The 18,271-nt window shown below is 46.1% G+C and overlaps 1 protein-coding gene across 1 annotated transcript in view; it reads right to left on the reverse strand.

The window, feature by feature from the left end:
- Nucleotides 1-10,137, reverse strand: part of ptprfb (protein tyrosine phosphatase receptor type Fb) — a 96,378-nt gene extending 86,241 nt beyond the window's left edge. The window contains exon 1 of the mRNA XM_062987490.1: nt 9,900-10,137. The gene's annotated coding sequence lies outside the window, so the exon portion shown is untranslated. The remainder of the gene's footprint in view (nt 1-9,899) is intronic.
- Nucleotides 10,138-18,271: the final 8,134 nt, after the last annotated feature.

Raw genomic sequence — 18,271 nt, forward strand, 5'->3', positions numbered from 1 at the left:
CCGGTACAGTGAGAACAGAAGTACAGTGATATGGATGAGTCTAAGTTCTAACAAGTTCTGACCAGTTCTAACAAGTTCTAATGAGTATCAAGTTCTGATGAGTTCTAACATGTTTTACAGAGTTCTACTGTGTTCTAACGAGTTCTGACCAGTTCTAACATGTCCTAATGAGTATCAAGTTCTGAGGAGTTCTAACGAGTTCTATCATGTTTTAATGAGTTCTAACATGTTCTATTATTTTCTAATAAGTTCTAATGTGTTCTAACAAATTCTGACACGTTTTATGGAGTTTTAACATGTTCTAGCATGTTCTTATGAGTTCTACAGAGTTCTACTGTTTTCGAACGAGTTATTTCAAGTTCTAATGAGTTCTATCATCTTCCAACGAGTTCTAAGATGTTCTAATTAGTTCTTACGAGTTCTATCATGTTCTAACGAGTTCTAACATGTTCTAATGAGTTATATCATGTGCTAATTAGTTCTTACGAGTTCTATCATGTTCTAACGAGTTCTACATAGTTTTAACATGTTCTAACAACTTATACCATGTTCTTATGAGTTCTATCATGTTCTAACGAGTTCTGATGCGTTCTAAGGAGTTCTAACATGTTCTGTCACATCCCACAACATCAAACCCAGAACCGAACAGGCAGCACAGAGGTCGTCGTGGCCGAGTCACACTCCTTCAATCCGTAACGTCACACACCTCCCGCTCTCATGATCATCAGATTAAATCCGTCATTAACCTCCGAGTCAGCGCTACGATCCGCGTTCTACCCTCCATGAGTACAACACCCGGCCAAAAGTATTTAGACACCCGCTCTTCTGAGACTGCTTCTCACAGGACTTTGAAATACAGTGCGTCTGTGGGAATTTGTGCCTGTTCAGTCAAATGATGACAGTGTTTGTACGGCTGAGTTCCGGTTCATTTCAGAGCTGTTCAGTAAAGTTCACAATCAGGCGTCCACATACTTTCGACCCATGTCATCTCGGGATTAGTGAGTTCTCCGAGCAGAGATGGCATCAGTCCCAGTCCCACAACTCGTTCCCAGTGCATCTTACACTGGTCCCCGTCTGAGCTCACGAACCGCGTGGAATCAGGAGGGAGGAACGTTTGATTCACCGAGACGAGGTCCGGCCAAAAAAAAGAAGAGGGGCGGAAGGAGAATTCTGGGTATTTGTGAATGTACTGGGGGGGCGCGGGGGGGGGGGCGTTCTCTGGTGTCCTCTGGTGAACTTTATTCTTCCTCGGATGTCGTAAGAAGCTTCTTTCTGTGTCACAGTTTCCTAACGGAGCTTCCACGAAAATTATCCCAGTCGCTCCGGGCGTGGCTCCCGCCGTCCTCTCCGAGGAGATCTGGAGGAAAGTCTGGAGGACCTTGTAGGCTTTTCGGGTTCTGTTGGTGGACCACTGCTGCCACCCGTCTGGTCGTACCAGAGCTCTACAGACAAAATTCGCCTCGTGAGAAAGTACCACAGTTCCGAAAAGTCGCATCCAAACGGCTTTGAAAGAACCGAATCAAACGGTAAGCCTGTTTCTGAGATGTTGCCCAGTCCCGATTTTGAAAGATAAGCGCCATCGCAAGACTTAAAGGTATTCGTACCAAGACCAACGGTACCAAGAAATATGACGGGTGAACACAGCGCCCCCTTGCTGCGACACTCAGAATGCAGCTGGTGCTTTCATTATGAATTGCGCAACACCGCTAGCGTTTCATGCTCTCGCGGGTTCTTTCTTAGCCTGGCGCGGCGTGAGAATAACGGCGGTGCGTTTGCATGCCGGACCTTCAGCGAGCTGTAAATCTGTCCTCCTGGGTGCCACTCAGACACCTGCTGCATCCTAATAGCGCTCCGTATTACTGGATTATTGAGGATCAGCACTGACTCTCTCACACACACACACACACACACACACACACTGTACACTTTGATATGTGTGTGTGTGTGTGTGTGTGTGTGTGTGTGTGTGTGTTGTGATAAGAAGTCACCTTCACATGAGTTATTGATTTCTCAACAGGTTCATCATCATCAGACTCACATCAACTTTCACTCAGGGACTGACTGCACGCTGAAGAGCAGTGGGCGTGTCTCAGGAGGTACAGGTGGGCGTATCCCAAGCAGTACAGGTGTCTTGAACTGTTCAAGTGGGCACTGGTGGGCGTGTTTTTAATGGTACAAATGGTGTCTCAGTACAGGTGGGCGTGTCTTGAGCTGTTTCTAACAGTACAGGTGGGCGTGTCTTGAGTAGTATTGGTGGGCGTGTCTAAAGCAATACAGGTAGGCGTGTCCTATGTGATATTTGGAGAAGTTCTAAGCAGTAGAGGTGTGCATGTTTAGAGTGGTACAGGTGGGCATGTCTCGAGGGGTACAGACGGGCGTGTCCCAGGTGTAATTTTGAGCAGTACAGGTGTGCATGTTACGATGTGTTTTCGATCAGTACAGGTGAGTCTCCAGAGACAGGTGAGCGCACCTCAGGTGGAACAGACAACGCGTCTGTTGGGCGTGTTTTCAAGTGATACAGGTGAGCATGTTGAGTGAGTGTGAGTGTGCAGTTCATTTAATGCTCACTGATTTACGGCGGACGACAGCCGCTCGCTCAAACACATCGACGCGTCGCGACGCCGTTTCCTAGCTAACGTCTCTTCCCGGTTTGTGATGAGATGCGGCGGCGCTCTATAAAAAGCGACCGTAAAAGCTTTATAATGCCACCGCCGGGGCTGCCGGCGATAAACCCGCTTCCAATCAGCAGCCCAAATTACAACCGCATTAGAAACCGCGAGCTAATGTACGCTACAGAGTGCGCTAGCCATCCCAGCAAGAACATGAAGCATTACGCCGTAATTCAATACGCCATAAATCACTCCGCCTTCCACGGAGCAGCTGTGTGATTTCACTAATACGCGGGTGTTAGCGCTTTAAATAGAACACGTCCATGTTTACACCTGTACGCCTTAAAATAGTTAGCAGGACACGACACGACACGGCGCCCTGTTTTTCCTACACGCTAATCATGTGATGTCGGCTATGAGGGAAATTCAGTTGGTTAAATTCCTGCTAGTCGTGTCGACAGCCATCTTCGATCATTCATCTGGGTCTCTAAAGTAATATTTTGGCTAAACATGTAACTAGTCAACGTTTACCTCAGGATAACTAACCAAGCTAACATTAGTTAACCAGCTAAATTGGTTAACTGGAGGATTTTGCAGCATTTCTGAATGCTTGCTAGTTTTTTGTTGTTGTTTTTAAGTGTCTAGATAACTAGAGCGTCTCGATAATCTGCCTTGTCAAGTTCCATAAACACCTCGTGAGCGCCAACAGCTACAAACAATTGTCCAGCGTAATTATTATTAGCTAGGCAAGGGCATAAATTTCATTTCAGAGTTGGGGGGGGGGAATAAATGGTACAATTCTTTAATTCCTGAGGGGGGCGCCAAAGATGCTACAGGTTTTAACCAGTAATACCAGGCACAATACAGTCGTCAGCAAGTGTAGCGCAACCGAAATACAAACAATACGTTATTTATCAATTATAACAGTATAAAATTAATAATCATAATAATAAATAAGTCAAATATAGATTAACTGTGCTGTATTGTGTAATAAAATGATATAAACGTTATCTTTGTCTGAGGAGATCAGCACCACTGAGGCTACTGAACAAAAACAGCTCAGTTTAGTAAATTCCTGACAGAAAAGTTTCTTTTCTTTTTTTAATATTAACTGATCTAGTCGGCCGACAAATTTGTCAAACCAAACCGAATACATTTGGTAGGATGATTTTTATATATATTTATATTTATTTTTTATTGATCTGCCTCTCCAGACATAGCTAACTAACGCCAAGTTCACACTACACAACTTTCCAAGTCGTCAGATCGCTGTACAGTTCTCACTACACGACTGGATCTCTTGTAATCGGGAGTCTTTCAGGTCGGTGTGTATTTCACACTACACGACTGATCGGTGACAGGGGGTTTCACACTGCACCATCCATCACCAACTGGAATCACAGGTCTCCCAAACTACGTTTTGTCATTTAATGACACCACGTCCAAAAATGCACGTCAACGAGTAGCGAGATCGGAGTTTGTGCGCTGATGTGAAGCGTAAAATCAAAGATTTGGATACGCGAGCAGCTTGGATTGTTCTATAGTGAGTTGGAGGTTAATAAATATCGTTTGCAATGCAGCGTGGGTGTTTTGTAGAGAACGATACGGTCAGAAATACTGTAAAACGTGTGTATGTACTGTAGATGTATTCTGATATAAACTATATTACGCCCCTGTCCCACTGCGGTTCCCCTCACACCGTATCGTGCGTTCTCATTGGCTGTTCGACACCGCACTCATTGCCAGTCGGGCAACTCGGATCCAGATATCTGACACGCTAGAAATCTCGCTTCGGTCGCCGAGCGCTCGGCTCGAGTTGTTTAGTAGTTCACACATAGCGATTGAGAGCCGAGTTAGGATCGCCGAGCGAACGCCGAGTTGCTTCCGAGCCGAGAAATCTAGCGCTGACCGGTCGCCGAGCGAAAATCAGGGCAAAAATCGTGTCGTGTGAACCAGGCATTAGCTACATATGAGGAGACACACAAGATTCAACCGTGAGGTAACTGAGCGAACAAAACACACTCCGGTTAGAATTATAAATGTGTTTTTTATGATATTATGTGGTAAAAAGTGTCTTAAATGTCTTTATTGTTAAGTGAACTTTTGCAAACTAGCTGCTTCAGTCACTCACACTGAGGATTAATGTGTGTGGGTTCGGGGGATGGGAGCAGCGGACCGAACCACTGTGAGGTAAATGAAGGGGGGTCGAGCGATCCCTCAACACTTAAAACACTATTTTCTGCGCCTATAATTAGCACAGCTTCTTTCAGTGTGGTGTATATATAATTAAAAATGATACAGATATTTTAATAATGATATTTGAATGGACATTTCTCTGTTTTTCCCAGGACGGGGGTAAGTTTCCACCCCCGTTTCTACAGAATCATCAAACCCGGGAGTGAAACTGCGGCTGAGAAGGAATACAGAAGTGACTCCAGCACAAAACTAGTTCTCCTCAGTCGGTCTCCTCTTCTGTTTTCATTTAAAAACCTCCATTTCAAATTAAAAACAACTAAAATAATACGAATATCAAAAATAAAAAAGCTCCACCCGAGTCTCATCAGACCGCTTTCTGACTCGGGCAGCATTTCCACGTTGGAAGCTGAAGCGGGCGCTGACGTGTTTCTGTGAACCAGTCGAAGCCCAAACCGACACCGCAGACCCGCGCCCGCGCTCCAGACCGGCACCGACGTACCAAAATAAAAACCCCAAACGCTGCCGAGAAGGTCACAGCCTGGCGAATATATAGCGCTATAAACGTAGCTGGCGTCCGCCGCAACTCAGCAGCAGGGAGAACAAAACCTCTCATTACAGCCGGCAGAAAGGGAAGGGGGGCGTCTGTACCCACTGGCTTTTATTAGTGTGGCATTACAGGGTAAAGATAGGGGTGAGTGCACCCTGAAAGTGCCAGTTTGTTAGTTCTCAGAGCCTGAAAGGAGAGTTAAAAGGATTGCTTGAAGGCGACCTGAGTTTTGCATGTTCTCCCAGTGTATGCCCATGAGAGTTGACCACTCAGCCTCTTCTGCATACAACACAACAAAGCTTTCTAATCAGATGGGAACTAAGGTGGCGGTGGCACAGTTAGTAACGGAGCGTTACAAATATGCTCTCACAGTTCCCATTACCGCTCCTATTATGGTTCCTATTACAACACCCAGTAGACTTCCCATTAGCGTTCCCATTACCAATCCTATTATGGTTCCCAGTACAGTTCCCATTAGGGATGATCAGTAGGTAGGGTTCAGTACTTATACCCATCTGAAGTTATTCAACCTCAAGTTATTCAATTTAGTTACTGTGTGTATATACTCAGTGTGTGTGTGTTAATACCATGTGTGTATGTGTGGTTATACCGTGTGTGCTATTTGTATGTGTGTGTGTGTGTGTGTGTTAATACCATGTGTGTACTATGTGTGTGTGTGTGTGTGTACGTATACTATATGTGTCTATTAAGTATATGTGTGTGTATGTGTGGTTATACCGTGTGTGCTATTTGTATGTGTGTGTGTGTGTGTGTGTGTGTGTGTGTGTGTGTTAATACCATGTGTGTACAATGTGTGTGTGTATGTTTGTTTGTGGGTACGTATATTAAATGTGACTATTAAGTGTGTGTGTGTGTGCTGTGTGGGTACTATGTGTATGTGTGTGTGTGAATACCATGTGTGTACTATTTGTATGTGTGTGTGTGTGTGTGTGTGTGTGTTAATACCATGTGTGTACTATGTGTGTGTGTATGTTTGTTTGTGGGTACGTATATTAAATGTGACTATTAAGTGTGTGTGTGTGTGCTGTGTGGGTACTATGTGTATGTGTGTGTGTGAATACCATGTGTGTACTATTTGTGTGTGTGTGTGTGTGTGTTAATACCATGTGTGTACTGTTTGTGTGTGTGTACGTATATTATATGTGACTATTAAGTGCATGTGTGTGCTGTGTGGGTACTATGTGTGTGTGTGTGTGTGTGTGTGTGTTAATACCATGTGTGTACTATGTGTGTGTGTATGTTTGTTTGTGGGTACGTATATTAAATGTGACTATTAAGAGTGTGTGTGTGTGCTGTGTGGGTACTATGTGTATGTGTGTGTGTGAATACCATGTGTGTACTATTTGTGTGTGTGTGTGTGTGTGTTAATACCATGTGTGTACTGTTTGTGTGTGTGTACGTATATTATATGTGACTATTAAGTGCATGTGTGTGCTGTGTGGGTACTATGTGTGTGTGTGTGTGTTAATACCCTGTGTGTACTATGTGTGTATGTGTGTACGTGTGTGTGTGTTGCACAAACTGTTAAATCATCGTCACTCGCAGGTTATTTATTTACTATAAAATAAACAAAGCTTCACTCACACTTTCACCTCCTGAAACTGCAAAGCGTCTGCACACACACACACACACACACACACTGAGGTGTATAATTAGACACACTCCTGATTACAGGCTCTGAGCGCTGGTGGGCGTCGGTCCCAGCTCTCCATACTGGCGTTTGTGGTTCAGAAAGAAAACGAACTCCTGCGTACGGAGGATCGAACGTCGACGTGATTCATTACGCTCTGTATCACAAAGAAGCGTCCACAAACTTATGGATGGATGTGACCTGTGAGGGTAACATCACCAAGGGTACCTCACATTCTTCAAGCCTGGACCAGAGACAAGGTCACGTTACGCTGACCCGAGTAGGTGCAAGAACCTTACATGTGTTTGTCAAATTAGATCAAACCAAATGAGATGCGACCTTTTCTCCAACAGCAGAACCATCACAGCACACGGAGGCACATGAACACAGCATCGCCCCAGCAGTCCCCTCTCGACCTGCTTGCTTGGTCCTGAAACGACTCCCAAGAACCTCAAAAATGAGATGCGGCGAATCCAGACCCAACCAAACCTCGGATTTTCCATCATGCCACATGCTATGGCCTTGAGATCAGGCGTGGCCACCATTCTCTGCTTTGACGAGGTGTGGCGGATCTCCAGAGGCTTGCTCAGATCCCTGACCTCAACCCCACTGAACACTTTTTTGGCTGATTTGGACCCTTCAATCCTTCTGACCTCTCTTGACTGAATGGCACCGGTGGTTTCCGTCCCCACAGAATGGAGGGGTTGAGAAACTCCATATTTACATTTATGGTTTTGGAACAGCACTGTCAACATGCTCATAGTCTGGCGTCTATTCACTTTTGGCCATACGGTGTATTATATTTTTATATCCTCATGTGGTCGACTGGAAAGCCATTGAAAGACAGACAGATTTGGCATGGCATTGGTGCACCTATTAATTCCAGACTCCGGTGGTGTTGATTTGGGGTCCTGCGTGACTAAAATCCCGCTATTTTTCCCCCCCACAAGAAAATTTCTTTTTTGATATTTTACATCACAGCTTGAGCGATCGTGCCACGGTAAACACTTTTCTGTGATGAGCTGGAATCATATCACCCAGCCCTGATGAGCAGGGTGATTAAAATAAATCCTCTTATTATTCTCAGATTATAATGCAACAGCGGTGCAACACCACAACCTGCTCCCTTTGGAGCCGAGAGCATAACACTCGAGTAAAACAACACCGTCACCGTCACTTTCATCCGCAGCAGCATCATTAAGCAACGTCCAAAACTCATTTTAGAAGTAAATTATAGTCAAAATTTGATCTCTGTAGTGAAACGCACCAATAAAACCTCTGACCCAACATGCCAGGGGTAGAAATGATCAGTAAAATGATGGTAACTCAGAAATAAACAAAATATATAGAAGGAAGCAACGCCCTGGTAGGCTTTCCATAATGTGCTCACTCAGACCAGTGCATTTTATCACCAGCAGGTCCTTTCACACTGACCTGACCTGGGAGGACGCAAGACGACCACATTTTCTGTTTACAGCTACAAGTAGTTTGGACGGGAATGAAGGGGCGAGTGGAGACAAATAAGAAACATTCCCACCAACAAGAATGCCCCCAAAAAACGAAAAAGTATTTATCCGGGCAATACGAGGCTGAAGCCATGAATTAAACATAGGGGGGCAAATCTATGTTGGGGGGGGTGTGTGTGTGTGACCCAATCTACTTTGGTGGTGGTGGTGGTGGTGGGGATTCTTATCATTCTAAATCATTCCTGGCATACCATATCAACAACTGATGGGAACACTGGCAGTATCCTAACATTACACAAAGCATGTGACCACACAAGATCACAATATATATATGGGGGGGGGGGGGGGGGGGGTGCAATATTCAGATATGCTCCAAATGCCCCCATTCCCTTCCCCAAATATACTTTCCACTCACTGGCTTTGCGTTGTTGGGTTCTTTCAGTGGTTTCATCTGTTCCCATTTGTTGATATGGCAGGAATGATTTAGTTAGAACGTCAGCCCCCCCCCCCCCCCCCCCCCCCTTGGGAGGGGGGCACATTTTGAGCATGTCTGAAAACTGGGGGCAAAATATATTGTGATTACGGCCTTGGTACGATAAATCACGTCCAGGTCACTTTATACTGATCTGAGCAGCATGAAGAACCGAATTTGGCTGAATTTAAGTGGTTTAAAATGGAAAAATGCACATATTTTAGACAGAAATAGGACATATAATTTATGATTTATACATGCACAGAAACAGGATGAGGTCCAGTATGAATGGAATAGGCAATGCCCCACATTTGGTACCCTATACACCAAAAATAAGGACACTTAGTGGCAAAACTGCAGCTTTCTGTGCAGGGTAATGTACTGTATAATCCCCACCATTACCAGGTCACTTTATACTGACCCGTGCAAAGTGAAAATGCAAACTTGCATCATTATTATAAGCAAGGCTGGACAATAAAATGACGTCCAAGTGGAATTAATTAACTTCGTTCTGACAAACTGCACAGAGCAAAGAGAGCAGGATAAAATGCACACGACTGCAATCGTCTGATCAGACGTGCATGCACAAAATGCATTAAAAACGTCCTGTTAGTGACCCATGAGCTGCCCAGATGGAGCTGAAACGAGCACGAAGGGACAGACGCAGCGCACACGTCGGATCCAGCACAAATGATGCAAAAAAATGCGCAAACAACTTCAAAACGCACACAGCACGAAGTTCATCCATCTCAGAAGACTTTTGCGTCACGAAAATCGACCATCAAGCGCAAAACTGAGCGCTCAAACCCGAGCAAGTTCCACAAACACTGATAATCCGGCGCAATCCAGGACTCGGACACGAACCCAGGACCCCAAAAAATGCGCAAATGCACCCACGTTCCAATGCAAACGCACCAAATCAAGCGCATTAATACAAGAAAACAGCGTCAGTACACACCGATTTGCGCTGCTCTCCTCGCCGTGTGCATGTCTCCCCCTCCGCGGGCACCTAAAATCCACTTTTCGATCCCGAATCACGTTTCCAAAACACAGATCAGAGCTCCCGTACGTCCCCCCCGCGGTGTATATCCTGTTTGGTGAGTTTTTCGGGCAGTAGAAGAGTGAAGTACCGCGGCTTCTCCCGGACTTTCTGAGCCACGCTGGACGCGCTCCTCACACCGCTATACCCGCACACGGCTCGGGCACACGCGCGCTCCCGAGACCACGGTCAGCTCCCTGCGCGCGCTCATGAACGTTCCGCTTCGGGAGTCTTCGGAAACGCTCGGGTGTTTCCGGAGCGCGTTCGTTCGGTTTGTACAGCAGGGGGGGATCGGAGTCCCGCACAGAGCTGTGAGTTTACACAACCTGGCCAAACAAACCAGATTGAACCGATTTGCCTTTTCAAACTTCCCTAAAATGCACAAAAATTTAAGTTATTTATGATGACATGTCAAAAAGAACCTTAAATATTCTAAATATTCTGAACACAGTTTGAGTGACTGAGGGCCTCGCTCAGGGGACCAACGGCTTAAACCGGCAACCTTGTGATTACTGGCTTAGTGTCTTAGCTATTGAGCTGCCACTGCCTGGCTCAAGCCCCACCACTGCCCCCAAGACGCCTTTCATCTATTTATTCACTGTCTCTTTTACCACCGCTTTATCCTGGTCAGGGTTGCAGGTCACCAGTCAAACAGGGCAGACACACACACACACCTAGGGGGTCTATAGACTGTAGAGGAAACCCAGACAAACAGAAAGGACCGGGACCACTCCATCTGGGAATCAAACCCAGGACCTTCTTGCTGCTAGGTGACAGTGCTACCCACCGAGCCACCATGCCGCCCCCAGGAGGTCACAAGAAGAACGTTGTATGTTAAAAATGTGACACTAAAAGGGGAAAAATAGGAAAAATGATGGTGCGTGCATAAACTGTGTCGCCTTTTAATTTTCATTTACTTGTATCAACCGCTGCATCCTGATCAGGGTCACGGTGGGTCCAGCATCACCAAAAAAACACTACTCATTACCCTAAATAATAAAACACATAAACAATCCAGAATCCCTGCTGCAGAACTTCAGCTCAGGTTCTACTGCTGGTACAGTGCACTACATAGGTGGTACAGCTCGGTTATGTTGTACAACGTTCCCATATTTAACAAGACAAGTAATTCCCAAATGTTTTATGTGGAAGTGAAGGAAAACTGGATCTTGGATAGTCATAACGAGCTGACCTTTATTAAAAATTGTAGGGTGAGCTTAAGAGGAGAATCTGGAGCGCTTCTGTGAAGGATTATAAGAGAAGACTCAGCGCTCTTGTTTTTTTTCTCTCCTGGAATTATTATCATTATAACTTCAGCTACAGGTGAGACGTGTCTCATATTTCGCTGTCAGATCAAGCTAATAAATCCGTAGCCAAGCGTGATTCACGTCGTAGCGCAGACCGGAGACCTCATGCATAATTGAACGATACGATATTCGTGTACAACGTGTGGAATAAATATCCGGCGCACGTGGCGTACGAGACGAGACGAAGGGACACGACAGGAGATGAGCTGGTGGGAGGAACAAATAAACGTCCTTTAGGTTCCGGTGCGGAGAGAACACCGGCGCAGGAGAATCAAGGTGCAAACTAAAATAAAAATACTCTGTCTGATACACAAGAGATCTGAGAATCTCCACAACTATATGAAGAAAATGATATGCTTCAGAATTTGAAGCAACAGTTTACAGAAACTACTTCGGAAAGGCGTTGCAGCTAGCACAGTCCACCGCTGCATCGAGAAATACGACCTGAAACTCTAACAATCAAGAGTAATCAGTATTCCAATTCATCCCGAATTGTTTTCACATCATGTCACAGGGATGTAATCATGCCCACTGTCATTCTGTATAAATGCTGTCATCTGTTGACTGAACGGGTACAAATTCCCACAGACGTACTGAGAAGCTTCTCAGGAAAAAAGAGCACACAGAGGTCGCTGGGGCGTCCAAATACTTTTGGCCATAGAGTGTGTGTCGTTTAGTGTTGTGCTTTTTGCTATTTATGAATGTTCATGTATCTAGCTCGTTACGACAAGCCATCAGTCAATGTACACTATATAGCCAAAAGTATACGACCACCCCTCCTAATTGTTACATCAGCTCCATCCCTAAACATGTGTGTCCATAAAAACACGGTTAGATGTTTAGAACTTGACGATCCCTAATAAAATAATAAACGTTATTGTAAAGTTCTCGTTCTCTCGTCTCTGATTTATCAGATCCGTTAAATCGTCTCGGTTGACTCCAGCTTTGCCTCCAGCGTCGTGTTCGGGATCCAGACCGCAGCGCTGGAGTCCTTCCCCGGAAGAGCGTTCCTCCAGGGAACCGTTTTAGGGTTTTTTTCCACCGTCTTTGGCAGACAGCACCGGCAAATGGACGCGAACTGGTTAATATTTAATTCGGCATATCCGAAGTCCTGTTTTTTTCAGGGTAGGGGCAGTGAGTGAACTAATGGGGCCAGATTGGGTATCATGGAGGATATCTGGAATCGGGCCCCCGGGGGAGAGCTCAGTGGCTCCATTAACGTCGTCTTCTTCAGCAGAAGCCACATGGAGTGCGCTCGTCCAGACGACTGTTCACTGCAGATTAAATGATTGTGTTTATATTTTTATTCACTATTTTATTGCTTTTATCGTTTATTTATCTGTGCACCCTGACATTAAGTCCTGAAATATCGTTTACAGTTAATATGCACTTGCTTTACTTGCTTTTCACTACATTTTGGAGTGCGTCTGTGAGAATTTGTGCCTCTTCATGCTTTTTTGGTTTGGATTAGGGGTGTTTTTAAAGAGTGCAGTCCGACCAGCTTTATTTTATGGGCACAGAGGAGTCACCAGTTGCATTCCACTCACTTGAGCTGATCAGATTTACCTCCGATCACATTCACATGTACATTTATAGCACTTAGCGTATACATTGCAAGCAGTTGAAAGTTAAGGACCTTGCTCAAGGGCCTAACAGTGGTAGTCTAGTCTAGCAGATGTGGGGCTTGAACCAGCAACCTTTTGATTACTGATCCTGTACCTTAATTGCTGAGCTATCGCAGAGCTGGGCTGTTATTGCTCCTGTGAGAAACGGTCCTGTGATGTGTGCAGGATTGGCGGTGGAGGATTGGAGGTGTAGGAATGGGGGGTGTAGGATTGGGGGTGTAGGATTGGCAGTGTATGATTTGGGGGTGAAGGATTGGGGGTCTCCTGAATCCCTGCGACGGATTGGCGCCCTGTCCAGGGTATTCCAGCCCTGTGCCCAGTGTTCTCCCGGAGATCTAGTCATAACCAATTCACCTCTGTGACTGACTGACCGCTTCTTTTTACCTGCACTGGATGGACTTTGTTATCCCCCGAATCTGTGCAGTACCATCGATCAGCCAGCAGAGGTCGTGACTGCAGCATTCATGAGAAACCCCGACATCCCTCCCTCCGCCCTTGCTATGCTGATGGTCACAAGCGTTTACAGCGTTTTTCTGCACATCAGTGAGGCGAAAACACACTGATCTGCAAAAACTGCACACACACACACAGCACCTGACTTCCCTCGACTAAATGGACGCGCTAATGCTTTTTTTATTTGCGGAGCAGCAGATTGATGTATTGCGGCTCTTCTGTTTTTTTTTTTTTTTCACGAGCAGCTAAAACGATGAAACAATTTGAAGTCTTTCAGCGTGAATGATCGTGATGATTGGTTTTATTGAGTCAGATGTTCCATTAGGTGGAAGTGGCTGATGGTAACAGCATTTCTGAGGAGATGGTGATGAGCTATTTACCAGACCTCACACCGCGGTCATTAGTGAACCTTCCAGACTCTCTGTCTCTTCTTTAGCTGCAATTAAAAAGATGAAACGTCGCTTATATCGGGGAGCGTTTGAGCCCAATTTCATTCATATTAACGGAGGAGGAGGAGGGACGTGTAAGGTCGTCGGTGTCGAGATAAAGCCATAAATGTTCCTCTATCAACTTCTATAAATAAAACCTTTATCCCCTTCAAACACCTTTGAGACGGATTAGAAGGCTGACCGTAAGGGAGGGCTACTTATCCAACATCAGTGCCTGACCTCACGAACACTTTGCTGACCAAACAGGCTCGAATCCCCATGGACTCACTCCAAAACCACTCTAATGTGCCTAGAAGAATGTAGGCAGTTGTAGGCTCTAGAAAGGGGAAGGACTCTAATTCCCAGATTTTGGCGAACCATTTCGGGGGCAAGGTTGGTCTGGTGGTTGGTCCGGTGGCACCACGTGTAAACCCTCAACACGAGGCATGAATATTCCTCGGACAGGGTGCCAGGCGGGCGGTGCGTGCGGGCGAGGATCTCACCCGGATCACCAGGACATCAAGACGTCCGTAACAAAGACAGACGACAATTTGGTTTCATCAAAAAATAATGTGCTTAAAGAGGAGCAGAAGTCGGATCCTCGAGGCTCGCTTCCAATCCCCGGTCTTTCCTTTTCGGACCGAACCCGCCCGCTTTAGGCTGCTGTGTAAATAAATCATATTTTTTTACAGCTTCCAGAAAGCCTACGGAGCAAACATACACGCCTGGAATGTAATAAAGAGCCTGCCGAACGGGGTCACGACCCCTAATGCGCTGTCGTCCACAGTCGGCTTCGGCGAGGAACAATTAGCTGAGGTTTACCCCGAAATAAATCATTCAGTGCGTGTGGACGGCCTCCTTGTTGCAGCACCCACGCCAGCGGTTCGGATCCTTCCGGTTGGTGTATTTATAACACAAGTTCTCCAGTTCTCACCTAATGGGACTGATTATTTTGTGATGTCGTGTGTTTACGTTATGAGCGTTAACTGTTACTAATAACTACTGGGATCCCTGTTCCATCATGGCGTATCCTTCAGTCGCTAATCTCGCGCTGGCTCTCTGTGTCCCGTTAGCACAGATTACTACAGTAATACGGCAGGCTTCATTACCCCGTACACCCCCCCCCAGGCACTGCGCCTGTAATTTTATGCTTTGTTAATGTCCTCCATCTCACTGCGGATGGAGAACACGGCGTATCCGCTCCTCTCTGGCCTGTGGGTCTCACTGCCCACACGATCCACCGGAATGTTCCCGTGCTGGCATGAAGGTGGACACAACCGATAACGCAAAGGTACGTTTCCTGCCACGATCACTGTGGGACGTTCAGTTCAGACGTCTCATTCGGTGCATCATTTCTCTAAAATAAAACGAGAGCTGGAACGTTTCCTAACGAAGTCTCATTAAACGTGACTCCTGCACACGTTCCAGGTCCGAAACTGCGATACATCAACTGATAGACATGTTCCTGTGTAACCATGAGAAGTGGTTCATGCGCCTGTGCTCCTGCATTCCTGTGTTCCTGTGTTTGTGTATGCCTATGCTCTGTGTTCCTGTATTCTTGTATTCCTATTTGTGCTTCTGCATTCTTAAGTACATGCTTTCCTGTGTTCTTTCATTCCAATCTTTGTGTTCTTGTGTTTGCATTCTTGTTTGTGTTCTTGTGTTTGCGTTCTTGTGTTCTTGTGTTTGCGTTCGTGTTTGCGTTCTTGTGTTCTTGTGTTTGCGTTCTTGTGTTCTTGTGTTTGTGTTCTTGTGTTTGTGTTCTTGTGTTTGTGTTCTTGTGTTTGCGTTCTTGTGTTTGCGTTCTTGTGTTTGTGTTCTTGTGTTCTTGTGTTTGTGTTCTTGTGTTTGCGCTCTTGTGTTCTTGTGTTTGTGTTCTTGTTTGTGTTCCTGTGTTTTGTGTTTTGATGTTCCTGTTCTCCTGTTTTTCTGCTTTGCTGTTCTTGTGCTCTTGTATTTGTGCTCCTGCATTCTTAAGTTTATGCGTTCCTGTGTTCCTGTATTCCAATATTTGTGTTCCTGTGCTCCTGTGTTCCTACATTCCTGCATTCTTGCATTCCTAGAGTTGTGTTCCTGCTTTCCTGAGTTCATGCGTTCCAGTCTTTGCGTTCCTGTGTTCCTATGTTCATGTCTCTCTGTTTCTATGTTTGTGTCTCTGCATTACTGTGTTCTCACAGGACAGTGAACAGTGAGACGGGTGGATTTCTCTCCTCCAAGAGAAGAACAGAGGAGTAAAAGGATTCTGGGTGTTTATTTGTACCGAGGTCTCGTTTCACGTAACCGGATCGTTTTGGGGCTGAACTCGGGGGTCTCTGGCTGGAACCCATCGATCGGTGGTGGAGCTACGAGAGGAGGGTGACAGACGGGAGGCTTTCTAACCAACTCACGGGGGAGGACCGACACCGACACCCACAGACTACAGACGCTCAGTTCAGCTGAGAAATTCTGCTTTTCATCTACAGAGAGAGAGCAACAGATCTGTGTTTCCCTCAATGCTTTAAGCACCCTCTTTTAACCAAACAGACACAAATTCCCACAGACATACTCCAAAACATCTCAGAAAGCCTCCCCGGGTTCAGCTGTGAGTTCTAGCCTTGACAGAGCGAGAGCCGGTGTTTCCTGATAAATGTGAACGTCGGTCCTGATCAGGTATGTTCATTCTTTAGTGGAGGGACGTGATGGTGGAACCCGGCGCCCCCGACCCCCCCGCCCCGGTTCTAACACCTCCTCTTAATTAGGATGGATGAACGAGCGCCGCTGATGAAACGGGAGGGTTTAAACGGACGATCCATCACCGGATCTTCGGTCCTGACGTCTTTTTCAGCGTGTAACTGACGTCCCTGATAAAATCCTGAAATAAAACGAGAGCTGGAACGTTTCCACAGCGGCTCGTAATAAAGTCTGATTAAACCTGACGCCTGCACATGTTCCACGTCTGGAACTGCATTACATCAGCTGGTGGACGTGTTCATGAGTAACCACGAGATGTTCTACATGGTGGGAGTCTGGTTCCTGAGTCCCTGTTTGTGTTCCTGAGTTCTTGTGGTTCTGTGTTCCTGCTTTCTTGAATACGATGTCTGTGTTCCTATATTTCTGTGTTCCTGCACTCGTGTTCTTGTGTTCCTGTGCTCCTGTGTTCCTGTTTTCTTGAATACCAATGTCTGTGTTCCTATATTTCTGTGTTCCTGCGCTCCTGTGTTCTCACATTCCTGTGTTCCTTTATTCCTGTGCTCCTGCACTCGTGTTCTTGTGTTCCTGTGCTCCTGTGTTCCTGTTTTCTTGAATACCAATGTCTGTGTTCCTATATTTCTGTGTTCCTGCGCTCCTGTGTTCTCACATTCCTGTGTTCCTTTATTCCTGTGCTCCTGCACTCGTGTTCTTGTGTTCCTGTGCTCCTGTGTTCCTGTTTTCTTGAATACGATGTCTGTGTTCCTATATTTCTGTGTTCCTGCGCTCCTGTGTTCTCACATTCCTGTGTTCCTTTATTCCTGTGCTCCTGCACTCGTGTTCTTGTGTTCCTGTGCTCCTGTGTTCCTGTTTTCTTGAATACCAATGTCTGTGTTCCTATATTTCTGTGTTTTGTGTTCTTGTGTTCATGTGTTCTCACATTCATGTGTTCTTGTATTGTTGTGTTTTCCGTGTGTTCCTGCGCTCCTGTGCTTGTGCTCCTGTGTTCCTGTGCTCTTGTATTCCTGCGCTCGTGTTCCAGTGTTCTGTGTTCCTGACCTCACATGGATTCTTTGGACTGGTCGGGTGCACTCCAGAACACCGTGGTTCCCTCCGCAGAGGAGTTAAGACTGTTATAGCAGCAAAAGGGGGCGGGGCTTCAGTTGAAAAACCCGGGAGACGACGTGAAGAAGCAGTTGTCAGGTCGGCTCTGGGATCTGGAGGTGTAAAGGTCACCGATGAGACGAGAATTCTGAGCGTGAAGGAGCAGTGAAGGAGAAAATCAGGACTCGGCTCGAGGGCTCCGTGTCAGACGTGATTTTCCGCTCGTTGGCTTCATCAGCGTTAGAGCTAGCATGCATGCTAACGCGGACGAGTAACGACGGTTCAGACGGTTTGGAGTGAACGCGGTAACCACGGCGATGCTACGTTCTGCCGACGTTGGGCGGATCCCTCTCCGGATTAGAAGGAGGCGAGATCTAACCCCCCGGTTTCAACGCTAATGCGTTTCTAAATCTGGGCTGAATTATTCATGTTGGAGAGCAGAGATGAGTTTGATCCTCTGAAAAGCTGCCAGTAAAGTGGCACGAGCGCCGAAAAAAACGGGCGCGGCGCTGATATTCGATACTCGGGATGAAGAATTGATGAGGGCGGGTCGATCGGTGGCGCTCCCCCGAGAGATTTTTGGAGAGGAGAGGAAACGCTACACCCCACCGTCACCAGAACACATGAGAGAGAGTAAGAACAGATTTATTCTCCCTTCTTCTCTTAGTTTAGTCGTAGCCAGTTCCTCTTCCTCTGCTGCAGACCCT

The sequence above is a fragment of the Trichomycterus rosablanca genome, chromosome 25 (genome assembly GCF_030014385.1).
Source record: "Trichomycterus rosablanca isolate fTriRos1 chromosome 25, fTriRos1.hap1, whole genome shotgun sequence".
Lineage (NCBI taxonomy): Eukaryota > Metazoa > Chordata > Actinopteri > Siluriformes > Trichomycteridae > Trichomycterus > Trichomycterus rosablanca.